The 15690-nt window shown below is 38.6% G+C and overlaps 1 protein-coding gene and 1 long non-coding RNA gene across 6 annotated transcripts in view; one reads left to right on the forward strand and one right to left on the reverse strand.

Moving 5' to 3' along the window:
* Positions 1-15690, forward strand: part of ZEB2 (zinc finger E-box binding homeobox 2) — a 129790-nt gene that overhangs the window by 31805 nt on the left and 82295 nt on the right. The gene's annotated exons all lie outside the window — the stretch shown is intronic.
* Positions 2427-13372, reverse strand: LOC130684542 (uncharacterized). The gene is made up of 2 exons (XR_008998825.1): positions 7889-13372; positions 2427-6388 (listed from the first exon to the last, which is right to left on the reverse strand). It is a non-coding gene; the product is annotated as an uncharacterized LOC130684542 (long non-coding RNA).

Below are 15690 nucleotides of genomic sequence, written 5' to 3' on the forward strand. Positions count from 1 at the left end.
CAAGAAACCAGAAAACAAAAACCACACCTAATTTTTGAAGTATACCAAAAATCAGTCCATTTTTGAAAACATGTGTAACTTAATAGCTTTCTAGCAAATTTCTAGCAAATTCATTTCTGTCTATATAAGTGTAAAGCTAAATAGATTACTAAGTACGTTTTAGCGGATTCCTGTTCCCATGGAAAAGTTTATATCTTCTATTCCTTAATTTCTTTAACCTTTCCATTTTTTCCTTCTTGCCTCTTTTATGAGATGCAATAAGAACATTACGCATACTTAATATACCATGCCAATCTTTTAAAGCTTTTTAAAAATCTATGAACACTTAGCAATCATAATTATTCATCACACAAAATCGTTTCTAATAAGTGTTGGCTGTTAGGGCAGTTCCTTTTTCCTACCTGTTGTGTGATTTTGTATCTATCTTGAATCTTGCTGAGTGATAGCTACCATCACAGCTCTGGTTTTCCTTGATATTATCTCTTCCTCCAAGTCCAAAACATAAGTTCACATGAGCAGAAGTTGATCTTATCAGAAGTAAATCAGAAATAAAATTAAAAAAAGCAGAGAAATTTTTAAAATATCAAAAATACATATCTCTCAAGCAATTATTGAATTTAGGAAAATGTGTCTGTTGAGATGAAAATCATTCTCTAGGTTAAATTGACCACGTAAGGTTTATAAGCATAGTTTAAGAATTTGAAGTTTCCTTTTCAATTAAATCTAGTGTTTGAGCTTCCTCATCTTTAATGGTACAGTCACCAGCAAACCTGCAAAATAATATTTGAGTCTTAAAATCATCAGAAATAAGATGAAATACAAGTTCAGAAGAACTGACCTTATTTTTGTAGTGGGGCCAAAAAAAATACTTAGGTTTTTGTTTAGTTTTGTTCATGTTAATCTTGATTTTTCTCAGTGTTTTGCATGTTGTGAGTTTTTAATATCAAAGGTAGTGCTCTTTGTAAACAATTGTAAGTTTACCCAGGCAGCTTCACTTACACCCTTCCCTTGTAATCAGATGTGAAAATTACACCCTCCCTTTTGGATACATGATAATTACACATTTCAACATGCAAAGAATTGTCTCTGTTTCAGTTGTTGGAATGAAAAGGCTGGGACATTCAGTAAAATATATTATTATATTAAAGATCATTTCCATAATTGTTTTTGGGATTTGTAATCAAAACCATGATCAAGGTAGTTTTAGTTTTAAAAAGAATACACATGAAAATAAGAAGTGGGTAAAATGAATTACTGAGTTCCATTTGAATGGCCATTCTCTTATTTTATAAAAATGCAATTGAGAAAATACATTATATTCTTTTTCCAAAAAAAGTCTTCTGGTATCTCAGTTAACATTTTCATTCTCTGTGCTTACTGAAATACCTATTATTCAGGTAGACCAAAAAAAAAGCATCAAAATCTACATTTTTGTGATCAATGTCAGAGGTGTAGTCAGAGCAGAGGTAAATACAAGGGAATCTTTACAAGAAGAGGCTATTTTTGTTGTTTGTGTTTTGTATTGCTGTTGTTTTTTCCCTAAGAGCCCTTTTGAGCCAACTGGGCCCACTAAACCTTTTTTAAACTCAGGTGGGGTACTGCAAACTCCACAAGCAGATTTCTAGGTTCACCTGCAGTGACCCTTACAGCCCTATAAGGTGAAGAGGTATGTCACATGGGCATAAGAAAAATTATAGCCTAACAAACTCCCAGGTTTTGGAAAATAACACTGACTCAAAAATATTTTTTTTCTTCTTTGTGGGGGTGGGAGTTTAAATTATTGATTCCTTTTCACTTTCTCCAGAAGAAAAGGAAAAGAAGAGAGAAAGCAGTGCTGAATAACTGATGTCATGATTTATTTAAGTTGCTTACACTGTAAATACACACCCCACCTACTTAGTCCTCGAACTATGTTTTTTCCATTAATCCAAACACTGGCATAGGTAAGTGAGGATACAGATTCATATAGCCCAAATCTACTCTAAAAAGAAAAGAAAAAGGTTTCTAGCAGATTTCTTGATTCTGAAAATACCCCACCCCAAATTTTTAAATATTTGGAATTAAATGATAATACTAATTAGTGCTTATCTATATATCCTTTCTACTTTAAAATCATTGCAGAATCTGGAATTTATATTTAATTTTCCAAAATATTTTCCCTAGAGAGCATTCATATGTTTTTAGAATTTGGAAGGAACCAGAGAATTCAATTATTCTCACCCTTAGGCTTCCCTCATTGGGTATAAATTGAAATGGAGCTGGCAGAACCAGGACTTAAACCCCAGTCTTCTGATTCCAAATCAGGGACAGGATGTTGTTTGGGATGTTATTTCTTTTGTTATTGTTGATAGTTTTCTCTCAAGATCCAAGCTGAGATGAGTCTTATTTTCAGGCTGATTGTCTACTCTGATGTGTCAAGTATAATATATATGCCAGGAGTGAATTGAGCTAGAATCAGAAAATTGATTGTGCCCCTGTAGTGAGTTCTTGGACTATGGAGCTGCATGTTCTGAACTCAAGCCTCTGGTTTTACTGCTTCTGTGGGTCTTTTTTAGAAAGATTGAGCAGTTGCTTTTTAGGTGTGGTGTTTTCATAATTCCTGTACAGACAGGGCAGAGAGCTCAGAAAATATGTCACCTGGTATTGACATTAGCCTGGCATTAAGTGTGTTCCCACTCCAGCCCCATTCCAAAGGTAAGCCTGTCTTGGCACAGGAGAGAGGGTATAAGAAAGACCAGTCAGTCACAGAAAGTCTGGGGAGGAAGTGACAGGAAAGTAGCCAGGAAGGAATTAGATGGCCTGTGCTCCTGGCCCACGCATCCACCTTCGCCAGCAGTAGCATTGGCAATCAGAAAGAGTTTGGGTGGGAAAGCACAAAAGAAGCTATTGGTGAGCAGGCCACATGTCTTCTACTGGTTTCCTTTCCAGCAGGCCGATTGATGTGTGGGGTTCTGGGATCACAACCCCGGATGATGAGAAGAGTCCAGGACTTGGCTCAAGAAACTTGGACTTCTGGCCCTCCCAGCCCTGCCATCCAGTTTCGGCATGGCCACGGCCACATCACTTAACCTCTCTGGGCTTCATGTCCCCAGTTGTAAGATGTAGGGATTGCACAGAGGTTACAAACTGGTGGCTGACAGATGTGTTTGGTTTGGCTCAGGAAATATTTTAAACACATTTGAATTGGTTGCCAAAATTTTTAAATTGGGCAATTTCACTCAAAATCCAGATTTCCAGCTCCTCTGGAGAACTCAGAGGAGTTGCAAGGAAACTGGCCCACATGGCTGCAAGGAAAGGCTATGAGGGACTGACTGATCTGCATCCCCATTAGAAGGATCGGCTGACATCCCTCCCCGCCCCGCATAGGCTTTTGCATGTGTGACCCTAATCATCTCCAAGGCTCTGTCCAGCTCTAGTTCCATAATTCTAAGCCTGATTTTTCTTACTATACAAAATACACTGAATCCCTATTGGTTTCTACATCCACAGCAGAATGCCAAGGTATTTGTCTATGCAATAAGCCACAAATAAAAGTTGGTACTATTTTAGGTCAAATAAGTCAGCCCCATTTGGAACAAACACTTACTTTGAAATCTGATGATGGGAGGCAGGAATAGCTCAGAAAAGGTGGCTTTTAAGATAGCTACAGGAAAGGTTTGGCCTCTAATTATTGTCTATTAACCAAACAATGTAAGGATTTTATAAATTACCCAAAAATGTATTTAAAACCCAAAGCAAATAATATAGGCCCCTTCAGGTAACAGCATTTTTTTTACATCTCCCAGTAAACTAACATCTCCAATCTTCTATTTGAATATTAAGTCCATGATTTTTTTTCTGCTCAGATATTTGCAAGCAAATTATGTTGGTCCAGGAACTATTTGGTCTTCTTCAAAAGTAAGGAAATATCATTGATTTAGAAAGTCATGGGTATATAAACCCCATTTCCAGGCATATCCACTTTGAACAAAGAATATTTGTAACTAATGGTTATACAGTGTTAACTATTGTCAATTACCTCACTTCATCTTTGCAATAATTCTAAGAGGGAGACAAAGAAGGTATGTAACACAGAGGAGGATCCTGAGACTCAGAAAAGTTAGATGGCTGTTGGAAACTTGGCCTACCACTTATTTAAGATGTGAAAGAGTCAGGATTCAACCCTACAGCTTCTAGCTTCTGGCTTCACATTCAGTGCTGTCCTGGTGTAGCTGTATTTCTAAGTTCTTAGAAGATACTTGGATGGATGGATAGATGGATGATGGATAGACAGATAATCTTACCTAAACAATGACTTTCTTTCCCCCTCTCTCATGAATAAGCAGAATTGTCTCAATGTTTTCTAAGCTGAATTCCTAAGTTAGGAATCTTTTTTTGGTAGCTATTCTTAAGTGCACACTGCATTTTTATTAAGGGAAACTAATACATGTATGAAAACATAATTAATGGAGAGTGTGGGGAATCATTTAAGATCAGAGTTTCATTATGAAATAATGATATAGAGAAATGGAGAAGGGAGACCCCCAAAATAAATGAGGCAGGTTGAAGTTTATGGAAAAATAAAGGGGGTTTAACTGTAAAGAAACTATTGAAAAATGAGATTATAGAGAGATGATAAGAAATATACAGGGACATAAAAGATAAGGAGACTGCATAGTAATTTAAGAAGTGAAACCTTCTAGGACAGAGGTAGGAGAGAAATGGGAAATACTACAGAGGAAGCAACATTTAGGAAGTGTAGAAGAAAAACCTTTAGGCCAGAAATCTGAGCCGACTTGAGGAGTGGGGAAGGCAGTAAATATGCAAGCAAAGAAAGGGATGTTTTTAGGAATTCAGAAGTTGAAAGGAAAATAAATTTTAATCACAGAACTGTGAAGACAGGGTAAGCAAGTTTGGATTACAAGAAAGGAAATTAACATGGTTAGAAGAAAAGAATAGAAATTTAGTGGAGGAAATCTTTGGATTTCAAGAGGTAGGAAGAGAAAAGATATTAAAAGCACAAGAAGGCATGGGTGGAAAGTAGAATGAGATGAGAACTCACAGCAAGGAAAGGTGGAAAATGAAATGAGTCAGGAAAGATATGTCTGGGACCACAGTAAACTGCAGCAATGCAGCGAAGGAAGCCGTAATTGAAGGAACCAACTAAAAAAAGAGAGAGAGAGAAAAAAACCTTTAAGCGATTTTGGAAGGGGACTGAGACCCCAAGGTGGCAGAAGGAGGCTAAGGTCTGCACCTTAAGAGCGGGTGAACAAGGAGAAAGTGGGAGACGGGGGAAGGAGGAAACAATGGATTGAAGTTATGGAGCTAAATGCATTGAAGGTGGGAAAGAGGCATTGTATTTACATCATTCATTGAAGCATATGTGTATTGGTTTCTCTTTTCCATAGCTGGGTACCTACCTAATGCACACATTCATGTAACAGTTATTAGACTGTTATAGTCAAGTCACTTGGAATAGGGCTTTGCAAGAATCAGCAACATTTTACTTTTTAAAGTTTCCCAGCAGGTGAGGTAACTCTGCTGATTCTCTACCTCCAAAGGATACCAGCCCTGCAGCTAGTGCGACCATGGGGCTAGATTGTCATTGAGGCTAGATGTCATTGGGGCTAGAGATCACTGGGGCTAGAGTTCATGATCAGTTTTGAAACTGTTATTTCAGTAACTTCTTAGGTCATAGAAAATGGGAATTATGTCCAAACATGGATGGCAAACCATATTCTAGACATTAATTTACATTGCCTATACTGAAGACCTTTTGAATTTTCAGTATGATATGCAGATTTTTCATATCAAAGGCCTTTTTGATATTTTATCACAATGGGTAGATCCCTCAACAATTCTTTACCTTGATTCTATGCATTCATTTGCCTGGATTCAAATACTTTCTTGCTCTAAACGAACTAAAAGTGTACTACATGGGGCTCTAGAATTTAGAAGCAACTTTTCCCCAACTATTTCTGGTCTCCTTCTCTAATTGGGTTGGCAGTACAACTTCCATGTAACTGAAAAAATGGCGTTAAAATCGTGACAGACACAGGAAAGGAGAAAATTAGTTCTCCATCCTTCCAGTCTCACCCTGGACCATGTGCCCAGGCCATGGGCAGGGTTCACCCCTCAAGAGTGGGCTCTGTAACCTCAGAGACACAGGAAATAGAGCCACACTGAGGATTAGTTTATCTGAGGGTGGGTAGACAATCCCTCTGCCATAAATGCCCTCCCTCGAAAAAAATTCCGTAAGAACTTAATGCAATTATCTTCACTACTGAATTTAATCTAATCTGTTTTTCCCTTTTCCTCTCCTTTCCTCTTCTTTTGTCTTCTTTCTTCTTTTTCCCTCCATAATCCCTGACTCCCTTTCAAGATCTTCATCTCAGAGATGTTTAAGTGCCTGAAAAGAGAAAGTCTGTGAGTTACAATACCAACTAGTAATCCTATATTTGTTAGAAACCAGTTTGAAAAAAGATACAAAATTCTGAAATAGTAGTTATCTGTCTGAAAAACTTTTTTAGTTCTAGACAGGATACAAATTGAAGCATCTTACAGACCATGAAACAAATGCTTATGTACGACCACCTGAAGAGAAGGAAAGAGATGCCCTAGTAATGACGATAGCTCTTCTACAGAAGTAGGAAAAATAGCCAAATGGCTTTTGGAACATTTATTGGACTTGTTCATTTTTTTTAACTTTAAGCATGTAGAGAAAATAGAGATGACAGGTAGCAAGTAAAATGACAGAATGGCAGACAGAATTCCTGACTATCAGAGTAGGAGTTTGTAAGACATGCAGCATAATACAGTTAATTTCAGATTTGCAGATATGGGTAGGGGGTGGGGCAAGTGGGGGAGCTAATGTTTCAAGAACAATTACTGTCCTTAAACATTTTGTTCATGCTAAGTCACTCATCTTTTTTCCCCCTTGCTTCCTAGAATTACGAAAATTTCTTCCTTAGTTGGGTTGCTATGCAGAGATGTGAAATTTCATTGGCTAATGCTTTTCTGTTTAGTAGGGACTACTGGGAACCTTGCTAATGTGCATATTGATGTACCCTGTAGCTTCAGAGATGATGAAAGAGCATATTACTTATTTCCACAACAACAAAGCTAAGAGAAATTTGAAAGCAGTTATTTTACCTGGGGACTTCCTCCAAGGTGACAGGGTTATAGAGCCATGGAATTTAAATATGGGGGCAGTCCCATTATCTTAAAAGTTTTTGCAGGGAGCCACAATACCACTCCCAACCAAAAAAAAAAAATTAAAAGGCTGCTTTCATTTGCATTAATTTAGTCAACTGTGCCTAAAATATGGAAAAGACATTATTATGCTCATTCAGAGTATATTTTATTTGTTGTTTACTATGCTGGACTGACATGATATGATTTGTGCTTTGCCGGGTCACTACAAGCTACTAGCAGGACAATTTGCTGAATCAAGAGGATGATTGTGTCTGGTGCCAGTCAGTCGCAATTAGGACCAGGATCAGGGAGGCCCAGGGCTTGTGCATCGTCTTGGGCCAGCTGCATAGAAATCAGCTCACCTGAAACTAATTGTCACAACAGAGACCTTATGCAAATGAGCCCTGGGGTTAGCGTGGGAAAAGAAAAACTGTCGCAAAGATAGGTGACCTGCTGAGCAGGGGGTCTGTTGCTGGGGAAATCTTTGTTCAATGAGTTTAAAAATGTTTTCATTGTTCAAAAAAAAAAACAAGGCATACCCACTCACCAAGAGCGTGGCAAACACACTCATCTAAAATTCCAATAAAGTAGAAGCCTGCTTTAGAGCATGCAATAAATTGGAAGTCTTTATACTTTATAAGGGCTAGAGCAGGAAAATAATTTCCCTTTGCAAGGGTCTTTAAAGTTTAGGTGCTGCGGATGCAGAGTGGCCTACCTTGAAAATTCACTTGGAAGGTCAGCTCCACCGCTAGCCTGGTAGGGCTTCCACCCGCTTTTCTATGTGCATTACAACTGTCCACCTCCACACAGCCATGAAAGATGCCTGTGAACTAGACAAGAAAGGCCTATTTCCTAATTGAACTTTACTTTCATCTCAGGTAGAAAAGAGGGGCCAGAAGAGTTCCCTACACACAGCAAAGGAATCCAGAAAACAATGGCAGTTTCTGAATTGTGGCTTTTCAGATATTCACAAAAGTAAATGAAATGCAGATATTGTGAAATTATGGGACAGGTTATACAGCCCAAGTGACAATAGATTTTGGAAATTTAGTAAAATAAAAGCAAAAATGATTTTTAAGTTATGATTTGCTTTCCTTTTTTAAACCCCTGACAAAAATATTTCTCAACTGGAAATGGTGTAATTCAGTCTTACTATAGTACTCCTTTGAAATAATCTTCAAAATGTTCAACTTCACAAATTAAGATGAAGAAAAGCTATTTTAAGGTAATAAACATTTTGGTATGTTATTGTAATAAAGTTGCCTTTGGCTTCTTAATTGATTTTCAGCTTTGCAATCTTGTTTCCCTTAAAAAGTATGGGTTAACATATTGACACTACTCAGCTTTTCACTGAAAATTCACCAGTAACATTTTAAGTAATGTATATTCACACAGCAGTATAAGTCTAATAACAAGGAAACAAAACAGGGTATTCTAAGCTTTTGTAAGAACAGAGATAGTTTGTGTCTAGTGACTGCAAAAGAAGAATAATTTTAATAAAATATTTTAGGTGAAAGAAGAAAGCAAGTTGCATTGCATTAGCTTTGAATGCAAATGTTATTTGGTTTGGCAGATTATTGGGTCTAAGAAAGTAAGTGTTTCATTGTGTTTCCTAAAGGGCTGGACTGAAATTTGGGCTTGTATCTGATGATACAATCACCCAGTAGCCACCACAAAATCTAAAGAAAGTTAGGCTTAAACGAGGTGCTACTTAATCACAAGTTAAATTAAAAACAAAACAAAACAGAAATTCTTTTGTCCTTTCACCACTGTCTGAAATGATTTCCACATATAGGAGATGTTTCACAGTGGGTACGAAGTGCTCAGCTTTCACTCATCAAACTTTAATCGGAACTGCATTTTAGTTTTTGAATAAAGAACACTTAAAAAATTTAGATGCAAATTATTTTGCATTATTCATGCTCTAAGTGTCCTTGTAGATTTAAACACTTCTGAGGCTACCTTGATTCAAGTAATTACCTAGGCCCTCAGTGCTCCATCATGAATAAGGTATTTTGTACAAGTAAAGTATGCACCCGATGAGCTTTTAAAGTGGCTTTACACTGAACTTGTGTATTGCTTCTTGTGCATGAGTGAGCCGAACATGCGTCGCAATCTGTCTCAGGTGGGAAACCCTGGCTGGGCATCCATGGGTGACGGGATGAAACCCGAGCGTCTCTCCACACACACATGCTCTTCCTTTGTCTCTTCTTAAGAATCTCAAAGTGATTCTCCTGCCTGATTCTAGTAGCTGTTTGAGAATCTAAGAGAGCAGTAGATTAGGAAAAGAAATGAGGGGGAAAGTGGGGTGATCTGCTTAACTCCTCCATCACCAGAATTCATGTAAATGTCCACTTTTCAGACCACGTCATCTCCATCAGCAAAGGCTTCTGCATAAGGTAAGAAGTCTCTGTGAGTTTACGTGGCTCTGTGCATCTGCCTCCCCATCTGTCAGCCTAGACTCCTCCGTGATTAGAGCTAGGTTCTACCTCGCCATAATATTCTTCACAAAATGGAACTGGCTTCAAACTCAAAAGCAACTGAAGAAAGCTTACAATGGAAATAAAAGTGACCATGTGCATAAATCTGTAAGTGTATCCACACGCACAAAAGAGAAGGTTTGTAAGAGTTAAATATAAATTGGCTGAAGCTTGTAGCCGGCGTCTGTTACAAAATGCCCAAGCCTTTCCTTTCCAACTCCGTGGCTTTGAAGAATTATAGGAATTTTATGATGTGTTATTGGACTTATACTGGCAGAGATTACAGAAAAGGGGTTAAAGTTGGTTTATGGTAGAAAAAAATTATGCAGAAACCAATAAAAATAAACACACTCAAGTAGACTAAACTTGCTGGGCTTTTAGTTTTAGTTTAACAAAGGAAGTTTAGATGAAAGTAAATGTTGCAGCTTTTAGAAAATTAGTTGACACTAATACTTGATCATCTTTACTACACAGCGGTATAATTAATATTTAAACATTCTAATAATGCAGCTTGCTTTGCATGCACTTTTCAGCCTCACAACAGTATATTTTATCTGGAATTGTGCTAGCATTTGCTTGGGTACTGCCCATTTTCATAGAGTTGAATTTAAAATAGAATAGGGCTTTAGCTCTTACGGCCAGTAAAACATCAATAGGAGAGTGAACAGGTTTCCTACATCTACCAGACAGTTTATTATGAAGACCAATATTTACCCATGATAGTAGATAATATATAAATTTTGCCTCATTGCCCCTGTGAATGTTTTTAAATGGCCGGAGTAGATTAAGTTTGAAAGTTACATTTGGCTGTTGTCCACTCACCTCTTGCTGTCCCAAGGAGGAGAATTTTGATTTTGTAAAGGCAGTGGGAAGTGAGTAGGCAATATATGAAATCCTGAACCCGCTGATGTCTGCCCACTCAAAGACATCTCATTAACATCGTGAAAACTTTCGATTTTCAGTATATGAAAGAAATCATTTTGGGAGCACTGTTTGAGCTGTGACCACTGAATACCCAGGAACTTAGTAGAACAATAAAACAAGTAAAATATAGAGAAGTAAGCTAATTGAAGGAAGACTGAGCTAGTTTATTTTCGTATGAGAACTTTCTTCCTGTCCCAGTCTCAGGGCTGTAGGTGGTAGGGAAAAGTTGTTTCAGGTGCTACCCTCGCTCTATCCCTTTGAAGAGCGCAAGGTGCCCAGCGTTCTTGATCTTCTTCTAGTCTGAATGGTGAGAAAGAGCATTCTACTTTTCCTCTGTAACTGAAGGGTCCTTTCATAGAATTAGAATTTGCATGCACATAATTACTGCTAATTCTTTATAAGTGAGTAGGTGTGCTAAGCTACAAGTCTATTTTGAGATTCAGCCCACGTTAACCCCTCGAGGCCTGCTTCACGATAGGTACTGCCCTGTGGGAGTCTTGTCATTTAGTGAGGCATGAAGCCATAATAGATCCACAGCCACGCCAACATGGGGCACCTCATTTCACTTAGTTCAACGGCTGGGAAGCCATCGGAGCTGTCATTTGCACAAATCAAATGGCGCAAATGAGAACTGCAAATTTAGGCAGGTTAGATTTTGAGAGAAAAAAGATAAGCAGTAGAAAAAATAACCAATATAAAATATTACTATAGAGGAACAATATGTAAACTAAGTTCCACATTGAAAGAGCCACAGGGATCTCATGAACTAGCTGTCAAGAGGCAGTTTGCCCTGGCTATTTTATTTCCTTATGTCTAAAGGAAGACATTTTCACAGATTCATGGACACTATCATTTTTATTTCTAATATTCAGAAACTGAACTGGCAGTTTGGTGTCTTTGTATTTTATTGGGTTTGTTCTGAAAAAGGGTGTTAAATGAACTCAGCTCACAAATAACTAACAGCCCATGGACTATTTAAGACCTGCTATTAAGGTGGTAAAGTAGAGATAAGTTGAACCCAACTGCTTGTCAGATGTATGGGTTTGACAGATAGGTAAGTCCAAGAGTGGACAAAATTAAAAGCATTTTTCATATGCTAATCTCCACCTGCACAGGAATAATTTTTTTTTAAGGAGGCAGCCTACTGGCAGAGTAAGTTCAAGAGCTGTCTATCACTAGTATATTGCTTCTGGGAATTGTTATGACACAAAAGATGACCAAAGACTTTTAGGAGAAAAGTCTCCCATAGAATCTACATCTACATGGGTGCCTGACAGCAGAGGGCCAGCAATTTGTGGAAAGAAAAATGACCCATATGTAAAGCTTTTAAACGAAAAAAGAATTCCTTCCTTATAGAAATGGGTCAAAATTATATCTGCAGAAGTACTTTTTTTTAGTTGCAAACAGAAGCTAAAGTGAAAAGACTGGTCCGCTTTGCCTTTCAGGTGGTAGGCACATGTGAATTTCATAGTGAGTGTGAGAGACAGCCAGGGATGTCAATCAGAACCTACAGACTCGCCCACAGCAGTGAAATCTGAGAAGATTTATAACAAGTAGGTAATAGTTTCAGTCCTCTGTGAGAACACATAAACTCCAACTCCATGCTGGGACAAAACAGGGCAGGACATTTGAGGTAGAGGGTGAGAAAACCTTCTTCTTACTATGACAAAGCCTCTCCATACTTGTTTAAATGCCACGGGCTGCTTTTGAATGCTCACCCTTTCTCTAGGTTTTATATTATTTTACCAAAAGCTTTGGGAGTTTCCTTTAGTTTTGATAAATATTCAAATGTGTGCATAATTTCTACACTTCGGTTTTGAATGATAGAAAATTTCCCATGCTTGTCGAATTTCCTTTGCGCTCATTGAGTAAGAAAGTCCTTCTTGTAATAAATAAGAGGGATGTGTTTCTTTTTCCTAATGTTGTCAAGATAACAAACCCTTACCTTAGTTTATAAACTCAAAATTCCCTAATTTATTGAAATAAGAACTGAAATAGTCCCAGAAAAATCTTAAGCATCAACTGCAAAGTGATGACTGTTGACTCAAAAGTAATGGGTGGATAAAGCTGTCTAACCTAAGGCCCTGCCTTTGTCTAATACAGTCCTCAGTCTCAGGAAACTTACAGTTAAGTGCCGGCAACAGGGTTAGGATCCTCAGTTATTATGCAGTACTCTTTCATGCCCGATGAATCAAATTCGAATCTCTAATTACAACACTGGTGTCATTTGTAAATATGCTCTTCTTCCCTGGGAAGTCACAGTCAGAGTAAGTTTCTGGCATGCTAGTTTTCATGTGAAAGAAGAAATTAAAATAATAACATATTTAGGCACTAGATGAAATTCTCTGCTTTGGCTTTACTTATAGGCAAACCTGGACTGTGGTCACTTTACATTTTAAATGTTACTTCAGCTCTGATGCCATGTGACCAGGCTGCTAACATGAAGGGGAAAAGCTAACATCATTAACATTCTTTGATTGGCGAGCACATTAGGAGGTAGATAACGGGGCAGTGCAGGCGACCCACCTCCTGGCCATGGGAGGAGGACAGTGCCTGGAATGTCTGCAATGTGTTTCTATTTTTGTCACACCTATGTGTGGCCACCCATCTGGTCTGAATCAATCAGTCTCATCCCAGGGCTCTGCTCCTCTCCCAGCTGAAATAATATACTCTCCTTTCCCAGTGCTTTGCATTAAGGAGGGTCGCTGTTCACGACTGCCCAGGCAAGGCTGTTCACAAGACTACATGTTTGTAAACATTAGTGAACCCAGAAGGAAGCATTAGGGAGAATTTTTTTTAAAACATGGATAATTTATGGATAAACTCTACTCTCCTAGAAACTGTCCTTGGGAAAGGTGGATGAATCATTAGAGAAACATTTGACCCCAGAAAGTGAAAGAATTGATCCTCTACCATTTTGTATACATACACACATACATCCTAATATTTTGAATGCAACTGCCTTTGTCTGAGTTTAAGCCATGAATTTTTGTGCTGTTATACCTCAAGCAGATGAAACCAGGGTATGAGGCTGGCCATGACTTAGTGTGAAGGCCATTTTACTGTGCTCCTCACTAGAAGAGGTAACTTTCAGTTTCCCTACAGCCCTACACGTCTGCTTCTAGAAAATGTTCCTGGCATTCCTCATGTGCACATTCTGTTCCTTAGCAATCCAACATCCATGCCTCCCCCATCAGATTCCTACACACCTGAGAGCTTCTGTCTCGATATTCCAGCTTGCAATCTACTGACCTCTGTTAAAAGGGTCATGGTATTCACCAGGGAAACTAGTGGTGATTTAGGGCAACCTAACACTCTTCCCACAGGAGACCTCAAAACTGACATGGCATTGGCAAAATCACATGGCAAAAAGCTCTCATCTTCCCTATCTGCCCAGTCTTCCATTGCAGTGGGAAACACCACCCTATCACAGACCTCCCAACTGGGAACCCCGGAGTTATTTTTGTCTCACCACTGCCTTTCTCACTCCCCACATCCAGGCTGTTACCAACTGTTGCCACTTTTCTATATTTATTTTTTGCCAACATTTCCTGAATCCACCCCCTTCCTTTTTGTTCTCATCGTTGTGCTCTTAGTCTAGGCTTTGGCCCTGGCCCATAGGGAACTGCGGCCTTCTTCTCTCCACCTCCAGACATGAGCTTATCAAGCCCCAGCTTAATTTAACCCCACTGATGAACCTTCCTCTTCCTGTCTCTATCTTCAACCAATCCAACATTTTCTCTGAGAATGCCTACTGCTCTCTGTACTGTGTTCTAATGCTTTCTTTCTATGTCTTACTTCTTAATCCCACTTTCTCACAATTGCTCTAGTCATTTTTTTTCCCCAAGATAAGCCCATCCCTTTTGCTATCCAATCATTCAATTTCTCATTGCTTCAGAGACTCTGCTAAGCTGTACAAATTCCTGATACACACCCTTAACTGGGCAGATCCTAAAACTTTGTGTCTCTCATCATCCTTGCTTTCTTTCCCTCTGTTCTGATGTAACAAAGTATGGCCATTGGGAACCTGCCCAGCTTCAGCTCTTCTAGCCCTACCACTCACTACCTGTGACACAGGGCAAGTTACCTAACATCCCTGAGCCTCAGTCTCCTCATCTGTAAAATGGATTATTGTGAAGAAAAACAGGTGATTAATGTGGAACATGGCTGGCAAGTAGTAAGCACCATTTAAATGTTTACTCTTGTTGCTACCATATCTCAAAGAATAACTACCCAGTCACACCCCCTTCCATCACCATCACGCTGCGTGTGCATTTATCCTTGCATCTAAAATTTGATGACAGCACAAACTGAGTTTCTTTAATCTGGTTTCAGTGGTAGCTTGTAGAAATCAAGGGCCAAGTTGGTTGAACATGGCTGGTATCAAACCAGGTAATCAAGAAGACTTAAATGATGCTTTTTGAGGCTGATTATAAGAAGATGATCATGAACTCATGCTCGGGTGCTTTTTGGGGTTAATATGTTTTGCTTATACAGCTAAATCTCCAGGAAACATATAGTATCCCCCCTCAAATTAGTTTTATTTTCCTGTTATGCATGTTATCCATAAGACAGTGTTCTGTGCAGTATGCATGAGATTTATCTCCCAGAAAGCAGAGAAATAGTGAGAATTTTAAGTGTTCTACATACTTATTTGGATCTCACATCAGGAGATAAAACAAATGAAAACTCTGACTTGTTAATAATTTACATTTTAGTGGAAAATTCGCACATGTTGTTAAGATACCTCTAAGACCCAACACAGAAAATGCAAATAACTTACATCCACTGTGCACTGAAGGCAGAATGTGTCTGAGAAGAAAATACCATCAATTAAAAAGAAAAAGAAAGAATGAGAAAAAAAAACAAGTGTTTTCAAGGGCATATTGACTGTATTTACAGGGTTACCCTTGTCCTTTCAGATGACTCTTTTGAAGTGTTCATTTAGATGCTCTCTCCATTCTTCAGGTGTTTCTCCCAGAAAATCCACGAGGTCTATCTACCTCACCACCTAGGAGGTAGCTTACAAATAGGGGATTTCTTTTCAGCCAGCCACCCCATCACTTTTCTCTAACAGCTTATGCAAGTTTCGTGGGGGAGGGAAAAGCCCAAG

Source organism: Manis pentadactyla, chromosome 8 (assembly GCF_030020395.1).
Source record: "Manis pentadactyla isolate mManPen7 chromosome 8, mManPen7.hap1, whole genome shotgun sequence".
Lineage (NCBI taxonomy): Eukaryota > Metazoa > Chordata > Mammalia > Pholidota > Manidae > Manis > Manis pentadactyla.